Raw genomic sequence first — 12,410 nt, forward strand, 5'->3', positions numbered from 1 at the left:
TGTATTATTAGAAAACTGTAATAAACATATAAAATTGAAAAAAAAGTTCTGTAACTTTTTTCTAAGGCAGCGTTCACATTGCTGCTGCTGTCTGCCCCGGGGTATCCGCTGTAAACCCTGGGAAAACTGGACAGCAGGCGACTTGTGAGTGGTTGGCTTTAAAACCCATTCATTTGTGTCTGCTGAAAAAAAACGGTTTCCAGGTGGAAAGGCTGAAAATGCTCACGGGCGGTCACCTTTTAAAACCTATTCAAATGAATCGGTTTTAAAGCTGACCACTCGCAAGCCGTCTGCTGTCCAGTTTCCCCGGGGTTTACAGTGGACAGACTTTGTGCTTCATTTCTCTTTATTTTCACAATCACTGCTTGCTGTTATTGAACGGAAACAATTACTCTCAGACGCTGGTTTAACTATAGGGTGCCATGGACACTGGTTTAACTACAAGGTGCCATGGGGCCCATAGGTTACCGTTCTACACAATAGGGCTGGTTAAACTTGTTTGATCTCCATAGATGGAATGTAGTACAAAAGAAGGCATGGGGAACACTGACAAGGGATGCGAATGATAGAAATCTTGTGTACCTAGACATCTTGAGAACAACTCTTCATGCTGGTCTGGCTCCAAATAGAGAAGGGAAATGTAAATGTTGCTGAAATGTTCAGATGGATTACAGCTGAAAGTTGTGAGGAACGGTTGTGTGACCAAGCTCAGTTGGCACCCAGGCTCGTGGCACACAAGTTTATTTGTTGACACTCGATATATTGACAAGACTGTTTTTATTCACTGTCAGCAGGCAGAGATCTTAAAAAAGGAATAGGGTTAGAACGTTGCAGAACTTATCAGAAGTGGTTTTATGCGGGGCAACGCAGTGGCCCAGTGGTTAGCACTGTAGCCTTGCAACCCTGTAGTCCTGGGTTCAAAACACACCAGGAACAACATCTGCAAGGAGTTTATATGTTCTTCCCGTGTTTGTGTGGATTTCCTCCCATTCTACAAAGACATACTGATCAGAAAAATAAAATGTACATTGTGATCTCTATATGGGGCTCACAATCTACATCTAAAAAAAATAATAATGTTGCAATATTTCACTGTAGGTAGAAAAAGAAATTAGCAGTTAAAGCGTTTGTATATGTATTCCAGCCGCTCAGCCACGCTCCACAGCAATTGTTTTTGTGAATGTGACATTAAATCTGCAGAAGAAGCAGAGCTCTGGAGTATGGAGTCAATGCTGCACAAGAGGAACCTGCGACCTTCTGACACGCTGGGAATTTTGAAATAAATCAACTTGTCTTGGCGTATAAATAGTAAATGTGATGTTAAGAGCTTTGTGCATAATGGGATTTTGCTTTTTCTCTCACAGGGGACTTGGAGGAATGGCTGGTACATTGTGGCAGGGAAGGACATAGAATGTGCATGATGACAGGGGATTGCAACTATTATGACCATGTGCACAGTGTGAATTACACTCTTTATGGTGTAGAATCAATACAGCTCAAACAGAAGCTCAGTGATGTTCATCACCTACACAAAGTAAATTCATCACACCCTGAAATAGTCAATAAATTCGTGAGTAAGGCATAAGGCATGAATAGGGGAGAGATTTTTTATCACCACCTACTGGATAATGCTGTAATTGCATTCTATTTCTGTGTGTTCAGGAAGGTGGGAAGGGAGCTACAAGGACTAAAATGTAGATATACAATATAAAATCATTGGGAAAAGATGCACTAAGGCTAATAAAGGCCCCAGTTGCATTATTCATTACGTCACCCTGCCAGTTCTATTCACGTTTCCTGTGTCCTTAACAATTCTGTGTACTGTGCAATAGCAAAGGATGGCTCGGGCAAGGCAGTAAGGATGGCATTACAATGATCTGTGTGCACTGTAAGGACATCGATAATTGATTGTTGTACAGTTGCCTATACAAGAAATGGCCGAATAATCTGATAAATAGTCCACATGAGTAGACCACTCAGGAATGAATATTTCTAAACTGCACAAGTCAGCATAATTATACATACAATACTATATTTGTAGTCTGCACCAGATTAAGGGTATATCTAATGTGTGTGGTATGCAGATATATATCAGAGCATTGGAGCCTCGTGGGAATATAACAGTGATTCTAATACATTTGTAGCCATTAAGCTGAAACCTTACTCCAGATGTGTCCTGCGCTAGTCCTATGCATTAAACACATCTATTTCCACTCTAATGCTCCATCCACTCCCTACACCCACTGCTTTTGTGTGCACTCTCTTGCTCACTACTACTTTCTATTGCACAATCCTGCCCCTACTGCTGTCTCTTGCTAACACTATCACTGTACATCAGTAAGTCTGGATATCACATAGAAAAAAAAACATATTCAATGTAATTTATGAAGAGAGATCCAAATTGTGCAAATCAGCAAACAGTGTTATCAAAGGCATTGCTGCAAAGTCCAATTTGGCTAAGGTAGACAATGTTCTGTCCTTCGCAACATCATGTTTCATCTCAATATTAATTTGTCCAGCCTTTGTTTATCTTTGATATTTGTATCAGTAGATCCCCATCTTTTCTCCATTCTTCAGGTTCACTTTGGCGTATGAAGGAAGATGCCTGTGACTCCTCCTCAGTGACTGCTATATGACAGGTCACCATGTTTAGAGGCACAGGCTGATGAAAATCCTGACAGTGGTGAGTCCTTATATTTCTTTTATTCCGTGTAGAAACTTTCACATGTCACTAATAACCATATGTAAAGGATGGGATCTGTAACATAATGGGCCTCCTTTCCTTATGCCACTATATGCCCCCTTATCCCCTTTATCTTTCCATAACTGGGGGTCATCATGTGGCTAATGTCCCTACTGTCTAGAAACAAAAGACTGGGTATCTGTTGCTCTTCTGTGCTAACATTGTGATGTCTGTGAAGAAGTGATGCCTTTCTCTGGTTCATGCCCAATTACCGATATAGTTGGTTTTAGGTTTTGGCCCATGGGGAGGGCAAATAACAGAACTGCTTGACTTTAAAATGCAGCATTACTGGTTCTTCATCATCAGACCTGTATGACTTAGTAAGCTCCAGGGGATAGACTTTACTTTCAGGGCTTATCTACTTCCCCTCTAAAAGTGAATATTTGTGTGTCTCTGGTGGCCCCATTTGTATACATTACATCATAGCTTACTGACATGTGGTTTTCTGGCAGGTGATAAACTACAACTACCAGCATGCCTGAACTGCTAGAGCTATTGTTTAAGACCAGCTGTAGGCTTATTGTTGGAGACCACCACATTACATCATTGGCAAATACCAATGAAACTAGCAGGGTCTGGTGTAAGTGAGGGGTTCAGCACCATGGACAGCTACAACTGCAGTACAAGCCTCTTGTAGTGTGTCCAATGACTAAAACACTAATTAATAGAGATGAGTGAACACTGTTCGGATCAGCCGATCCGAACAGCACTCTCCCATAGAAATGAATGGAAGCACCTGTGACGCCGGCCGGCCACCGTCACAGGTGTTCGGCTGATCCGAACAGTGTTCGCTCATCTCTACAATTAACCTTTCTTATTCTAGGCTCTTTTTTTTTCTACTGATCAATTTTGGATCAGTTGTCATCAAGATTACAGAATCCTGGCTGTTTTTTATGAAGAATCCTGAAACTGATATAATTTATCTGGTTTCTGAAAATTAATATTCGGATGAAGGGCTGAGGTCGATTCCTTTCTTAACTTTATTCTGTGTCCTATGTGTCATCCACTCCCCTGTGGCCTCTATTATATAATCTGTCCATATATTAACTCTTACCATGCTGATCCTATAAAACAGTTGAGGCTTCAGTTGTTCCTGGTTCATTGTGTGCAGACAGTTACATAGGGAAAGACACAACATCCTTTACCTTCTCTCTGTCTCACATTCTCTCTGTGTTGCCTTAAGTGACTTCTAGCACTGAAATCAATCCTGGTTTTCCGGCTTCTCGCTTGTTGTTTGATGTCAGCAGATTGATCCTGTCCCCACCTTTATTTATATCCTGTGCACACCTTTATAAATGAACTCTCAGCATTCCTAGATAAATGAGGAGCAGCACAGATATGATATAAAGAGAAAGACTGACATTAAGGTCGCAGGTCTAAACATATCAGCTAGCAGAATAGGTGATATAAGTTTATGACCGGTGAAGGTTTTACATCTGGGAATTCACCAATTACCCCTGTATGAATAGATCGGTGATATGTTTAAAGCATGGGGCAACGCCATTAATATGACTGGTGCAGTAATAATTTCTATGCTTCATGATAAATAATGTTGCAAGTTCCTTCCCATGTGCCAAATATAATTGTCATAATGCTGTTCCCTAAATATGAGAGCACATGCTTTGGATCATATATTATACTGTATGGAGGACTCTAAGTCTATTATAGTGAGGGGGTACACTTAGGAGGTAGTACATATGTGGTGACCATTAGGGAGCATTATACTGTATGGGGTCTAAAAAGGAAATAATACTATGTGGGGACAGATTATCTGGTTTACAAGTCTCTCACCTCTGCCAAGTCAGATCTCCCTAGACTATGCTGATGAGATCCAATCAGATCGAAACAGCGCCATCCGCAGTTGGGATGACACTGACGTGGCAAAACCCGGCATCATTGCAATACAGGATTGTTGGAAAGTCGGGCATGATGTTCAGGGAGCTTCCCATAGAGGGCAGCATACAGAGGCAGTGTTTCCCTATTTACATCCTGGGAAACACATTTGCATATTCTTCCCATATGTGGGGACATTAAGTGAGTTTTATACTGTGTGAAGGCATGGGGTGGGATACCATATGTTCAGGGGGATATCATATGTACATTATACTGTAGAGGCACAATGAATGCGTTATACTGTGTGGGGACTTAGGGCATCATAACGTGTGGGAGGGAATAAAGAGGCATCATCCCTGTTTGTTATATAGTGAATGGTACTATTACTGTGTGGAGGCACAAAGGGACTGGGTGGGAAAGAGCAGACTCTAAGGGGACATGGTGAGAATTAGGGTTAAGGCTTATTAAACTATAATTAGCAGATATGCTTAACTGGTGGGTATTAGGGTCAGAGGGGGGCACTTAGGAAACCTTTGCATTGGGCTGCCAATGGCCCTGAGATAGATAGCTTACATCCTCTGGAGCATACTAAAGACTGCCATTGATATAATTGGATTCATTAGATCACACATTGGTGGATAAGGAGCAGATTATATGTCTTAGAGAGTCTGTTGCTTTTGCTGTGATATGTGTATGAAACCACAAGATTGTTATGAGATAATTACAGAGTAAAATCTCCAACATCACATTAATTATTTGTTTAATACTCTAATAACATTACCCTGAGAGATGCTCTGGATGAAGGCAAATTCACTTCTCAGGACAGATCTAGCCACAAATGATACTGAGAAATACAGTAAAAGTTAATGGGAACTGATCTGCAATATCGAGGCCTAGCCTCTACACCAGAGGTTCTCAAACTTATTTTGTCTACCACCCACTTCGAGAATTAATTATTTTCTAGCGCCCCCCCCCCCCTCAAATTTTTTTACTTTACTACATCTTAAGAATCACAATCGCAGTCATTATGTTAATAATTAAATTATGTGTGTCATGTGAAAATAAGACTTTCTGATGAGGGTAATGTAAAACACCATTTTGTAATATTAGGAAAACTTTTATTCATGTTATTAAAACAAACTTTTCAATTTTAATTTTAAAACTAATCTAATGTGAAGGATGAATTTGATGATTTTTAATAAGTTTGTTAATATCAGGCTCGAATTTACTCAAAAACAGCTGTAAATCACCGCGTTCGGTAATCTGCAACCGATTTCTCTTTTTAGTTAGCAACGTTGCCACAGCACGAAATCCACGTTCACACAAATACGATGGAGCTTACCGCCATCTATGGTACAGTTTGACAACTTTTGGACAGGAAATAGTTACTGTCTAGTCCTCTAGATGGTGTTACACGAGGAAACGCGCGTTAAGCGTAAAGGAGCGGTAAAGTTTGTGTTAAAAGCAAAAAAAACAATTTTAAAGGGGTAGCCTCATGAAGCTTGATCTGCCTTCTAAGCTGCCTAAAAATCTTCTTTCTTCCTGTTTGCTCGCGTCAATTAGCCCCACCCCCAAATTAGTGTGTAGCTCCGCCCACCACATAGCGTGATCCTATGGGATGACTGAAGGGCCTGTGATGTCATCAAAAGGTCCTGTAGACTTGGATTTACCTTGTACGGAGTTTCCTAAAGGTCCTGGCTCCTCTGCCCACTAGCAGCCTGCTCTATATAATAAAGCTTTATCCTAGTGAACAGAGAGACCAGGTCCTTTAGCCCAGTAGGATTTAGACTGCTTTATATAAGAAAGCAGCACTTATTCCACACACACACACCCCCCTCTATCTCACAGCGGGGAGCTAGGTGATGTGTATGTGTGGTGCAGACACAGGCTGGCTCCGTACACTCAGCCCCCCCCACACACACACACAGCAGGGAGCTACGTCATGTGGCTCCCTCAGCAATGAGCAGAGGGCCAGGTGCTAGTGTCCATAATGAAGTGAATAAAGTAAGATAGTGGACAAACAAAGCAGTTTTGCTGAAGCAATGTATTTAGGAAAAGTCTTACATCCACATTAACAAGCAGTATAGCTAGAATCATTGTTATGATACCACCCCTTTAAATTAGCCATCGCCCCCCTAAACCGCTTCAACGCCCCCCAATCTTCTCTGTGCCCTTTACTGCCCCCCTATAGGCCTCCAGCGCCCACCAGGGGGCGTTATTGCCCACTTTGAGAAAGACTGCTCTACACTATGAATGGGGCCGTTTACTTTTGGCTATGTGCACTTTGCTAAGACCAACGCTGATTGGATGATACTGATGATCTATGCAAAAGATAGGCCAAGGACCATCAATATCCAGTCTTTGAGAACCCTTTTAAATTGGCCTTTCACATTATAGAGGTTATGTGGGGACAGAAAACCTATGACTGCACTGAATAAACATCTTTACTTTATAGATACAGCCAAGCTGAGCGCACAACCAGCACTGCTACACTGCTGCGCTGAACCCTGCTGCACACTCAGCTCTGCTGCATCAGAGATGCGCTGAACCCTGCTGCACACTCAGCTCTGCTACATCTCTGATGCAGCAGTGCTGAGTGTGCAGCAGGGTTCAGCGGTTCTCTGGTGTAGCAGCGGAGCTGAGTGTGCAGCAGGGTTCAGCGCATCTCTGTATGGCATTCGGCCAATTAACGCTGGTTAATGCATTCCTATGGGAAAAAGTCAGCTCGCGCATATCGCAAGCTGACAGGGATCCTTACGTAATACAGTGACTTGGGCATGTTAGATGCCCCCAGGCATGCTTCCCTGCTGTCCCAGTTGCATTCCAGGGTGTTGGCATAATTTCCTGGGGTGTCATAGCGAACTTGGTGACCCTCCTGAGTCGAATAGTGGTTTCCTCCTAAACGAATATTTATTCCTCATAGACTATAACGGGGTTCAATGTTCGATCGAACAGTCGAGTATTGAGCGGCTACTCGAATCGAACTTCGAACATTTCACTGTTCGCTCATCTCTAATATTTACCTCTGAGTGCTGGATTTAATTCTATCTATTTGACCAATTAATATGATGTATGTCACATGGCCTATTAAGCAGCAGTGGAGTTCAGGGAGCGCTGCTGATCTAGGGGGTCCTGGGTTTAGCCAATTGTCATCACTAGGTGGCTATCTACAAATAGCTGTCTGCAGTTCCTGCTCACCTAAATAGGTGCTGTATACAGATTGCCGCAGAGGCTGCACCCATAGCTGAGAATTTATTTACAAATTAGGGAAGGGGTGGGATACATCCCTGAAGCTTAATCGAGTATGTTAGAAATACACTGCTAGTGCATGTATAGAAAATACAGGGTTAGGCATGGAGGTATGGATGATTTGAACAGGGCGCCACGGAAGGTGGGGATAACCTAAGAGTGGGGGTATCTGCTCGTCAGGAGCCGCCATTTTAGTAGCAATGGAGACGTGGTCGATAGAGCATCGTGTGTTCGTGTACAACACCTTTATTGAAACGGGCCTTTCTGTCATTCAAATTCAGAGACATTTCCGGAATCATTTCAACGTTGGCTGTCATGGTCGTGTTCCGAAGTTTGACACGATAACGAAGTGGGTGAATAACTTTCAACAAACAGATTCTTTGAGACCCGGAACTGCACGAGGAGGTGACCGAACGGTACAGACCCCGGAAAACATCAAAAGGGAGCGTCAAGCAGTTGACGCCAGCCCTCAACGTTCGTCCGTACGGCATGCTCGTGTTCTTCGAATGTCGGACCGATCAGTTCGCAGGATTTTACCCCTGGACCTGCATTTTCATCCCTATAAGCTGATGGTTGTCCAACAGTTGCAGCAAAGCGACTAGGGAAGACGATTCAGATTTGCAGAAACAATGTTGGAAAACATGACTGACAATATTGTGTTGATTGTTCCCTGAGTGAAACAATAACACAAGAAATTCGAGCGGTTCCACGTGAAATGCTTCAGAGGAGTAGGGACAACTTCTCACAACGTCTATAGGAGTGTATGGACAAAAACGGATGCCATTTAACAGATGTAATTTTTCGTACGTAATCAATGTTTTAATTTCTTTTTTCTGATTTTTGTAATAGCAACATCCAAGCTACACATTGAAAAAATAAAAATCGAGTTTCGTATATAACTGTTATTGAGTGTGTAAGTGTTATTTCAAATCATCCATACCTCCCTGCCTAACCCTGTATAAGTAACATTTATAATCATCGTTTCACCACTGTTGAATTTGCAATTTTTAGGACATGTGCATATTGCTATAAGGTTCCTCGCCCATTATATATATTTAAATGTTGTCTTAAAATAGGCCAAGCGGCGTATAGCGCAGGATGATCTCCATGGTTACCGCAGTGTCCTGACTCTTATCTACGATTCTGCTGCCATAAACTTTGTTTCTAAATTATTAATTGAGAAACATTTACAATTTGCATCAGTGCTGCAATAATTCAACAAATCCTCAAATATGACTCATCTGATCCAGTGTATCCAGATCTGGATTCATATCCCCTTCCTCCTCTATGATAATAAAGCAGACACCCAACAACCAATAGAAATACCAGACCTGCGGAGTGGATAAAAAATAATATAGAAAAATATTAGATTTACCATTTTACTACAGTGAATTTGTTATTACTGATTATACGTGAGTCATTTATGAAAAAGTTGCATTTGATGTCAGAATGGCAGTGTGGAAAACTGGAGGAGTCAGAGCTGACGTTGGAGTCAGTAAATTGACTCATCTACTTCACAGCCCTGATAGTCTCTGTGTAAATCCCAATTGTAAAGACTTTTCAGCAAGCCTGAATATTGGAACATCCCATTACTGAATACTGTATGGAGTCACCAGTTCAGCTTTAAGTTTCTTCAGCGCCCTCTACTGGTTAATGCACATTTATGTAATGTTTGCACTACTGGGTGACTTCCAAGTAATTGTTTTTCTGCTTTAGGCTAAGGCTCCAAGCAAAAAAGCTCTGTGGGAAAAACTGCGGCAGCAACACATAACAGTTCTTCCCACAGCGCTTTTCACAGCAAGTCTGCAGAGGTACCCTCTGCGAACTTTCTGCTTCAATTATACCTATAGGGAAACTGCCAAAACTTCCATAAGTATAATTGATATGCCGCGGTTTCCAAAACTGCAACTATTTTGGAAATTGCAGTGTGTCCACTGCGCGTATTTTACCACACTGTGGAGATAGGACTTGCTAGAATCCCATCCACTACACAGTGATTATAAAACACTGCGTTTTTTCCGCGGCATTTCCACCACATGGGGTCCCAGCCGTAGAAAGATCACTCGCCAGTCACATGACTGACCTGTAAATTAAGGTGATGCTTTTATAGTCAATACTTAGTAATTCAGTATAAAGAAGTCACTGGAGTAAATCGTCTCTACAATGTAAAGGGTGAGTGTGAGAGAGATTTATGAAGACTCCATTGTTGGACCCAATGACTGCCACCCATCTTTTCCAGTAAACAGATATAAGTATGAGCAGGATTTTGAGGAAAGTCCCTAATTGTTATCTGTCCTGCGGGTAGCAAACGTAAAAGTTATAGAGAGCAAGAAACTATTACTGCGGTCGTCCCGTATGTCAAATATCAAACATGGGAAGCAATACAGTATATTCATCTGCACAGATGGACAGAGTAATAACATGGAGATTAATGCTAAGGGCCAAGACTCATTCTATGTCAGCACCTGGAAGTATTTCAGAAGAGACGTCCACTGAGACTTGCCATAGGTTGTGCCCTCACCTCATAAAATTAGCTTTTACCCTATAGAACATGCCCTGCTATGCCATAGGCATCTGTATACCATCTGATGCATTGATTTATTATTAGCTACATTAGGACTCAGTAGTCACTTTGCCTCCGCCTGTATCAAGCTGATCCTGCCTTATATTGATGGGTCGCATCCCTGTTCCTAGAATGAGTCTCAGTCGCCCATCATAAATGGTTATCTATTCTATTCCGACACAAAAAAACATAATCTAATAACTGATATCACTCCGGGTCCAAATATGTTATTATGTGTCAAGGAGAAGAGACTTATTACAAATCTCCACCTGTGAAAATATTACAAGATGCTCCTGTAGTGCTATGAAATACAGAGTGTACTGCGCATGCTCGCGTAAGCGGCCACAAAAAAATGGCCGCCGGCATGTGCACTTGGCTCTGCCAGCGGCCCGATGGCAGAGCCGACTGCACAAGCGTCGAAGTGGGACCCCAGCCGGAAGAAGACAAGTGAAGCAGTTGCTGAAGAAGATGTAGGTGTCGCTGGAGAGAGTTGTCTCGTAGCATTAAGGACACCCCCAGTGCTGTTTGAGCGCTGAGGCCCGCCTCCAGTGCTGCGAGAGAGCTCATTTGCATACTGACAAAAACAGGATTTTAACCGAACGGCGGGGCGGAGACGACTTCTAAAGGTAGGAGAAGAATAGCCTTTCTTAAGGCTATTCTGACATTTAAACGAGAAAAAAAAAAAGAGTTTTAAAGGGATCCTATCATTCACACATTATTTTTTCTAGGTACCACGTCGGAATAGCCTTAAGAAAGGCTATTCGTCTCCTACCTTTAGTTGTCTTCTCTGTGCCGCCGTTCGCCTACAATCCCGGTTCTTGTCGGTATGCAAATTAGCCTTAATCTTATCGATTGCTGGGAATTGCTGGGTCTCGCTGGTTAGAGGACATCGCAAAACCTGGGATTGGAAGCTCATCTGAATATTTCTGGTGCATTCTGGGAAGAGGAGAAGAGTCGCCTTAATCTTATCGATTGCTGGGAATTGCTGGGTCTCGCTGGTTAGAGGACATCGCAAAACCGCGCACCTGACGGCGTGCGAGTTTCTACACTTCGTAGACGGCGTCAGACGAGAAAAAAAAAAAAACATATACAAGATCATTCATCCAAATTTAATGAGCAACATGGAAGAGGAGAAAACCCACATGGTGAGCTGCAACACTTGCTATATGTTTACAGATCTGCCGGACCATAAAGCCAACTTCACCTGTATGAAATGTAAACTAGTGGCCCTTTTAGAAGAAAAAGTGCAGAGGTTGGAAGAAAGAATAGTGACGTTGAGAAGCATCAAAGAAAGTGAGGTCTTCATTGATGAAGCTGAAGCAAGCCTCCAGAACACAGTAGGGGATGAAAGTGCTAGAGAGCCTATAGTTGCAGAGACTGATGCAAGTCCCCCGAATACAGTAAGGGAAGAATACTTGAGAGAACCTACAGAGGCAGAAAACTGGACACATGTGACCAAGAGATGCAAATGGATCACAAGGCCATCACCACTCACACAGCTAAGTAACCGATATGAAACTCTCATGAAGGTGGATGAAAATGACAAAAATAACCTATCAGCAAAAGAAGAAACAAACGTCACCCAGAGACAATCAGGAGCAACAAGAAATGGTGTTGCAAGGAAGAAAAGAAGAGTAGTGGTTATGGGTGACTCACTGCTAAGAGGCACAGAGGCAGCTGTCTGCAGGCCAGACTTAACCGCACGAGAAGTATGCTGCCTCCCAGGAGCAAAAATCAAGGATGTGGCCGATAGGATACCAAGCCTCCTCAGCTCCAAGGACGACTACCCATTCCTACTGATACATGTAGGTACAAACGACACGGCCAAAAATGATTTACCAACTATCTATAAAGACTTTGAAAATTTGGGGAAGACAGTGAAGGAACTGGATGCGCAGGTAGTATTCTCATCAATCCTCCCAGTTGATGGTCATGGCATCAGGAGATGGAATAGAATAGTAGAGGTAAACACCTGGCTTCGACGGTGGTGCCGAGAGCAAGGATTTGGATTTTTGGACCATG

This window comes from Leptodactylus fuscus, chromosome 7 (genome assembly GCF_031893055.1).
Source record: "Leptodactylus fuscus isolate aLepFus1 chromosome 7, aLepFus1.hap2, whole genome shotgun sequence".
In the NCBI taxonomy this organism is placed as follows: Eukaryota; Metazoa; Chordata; class Amphibia; order Anura; family Leptodactylidae; genus Leptodactylus; species Leptodactylus fuscus.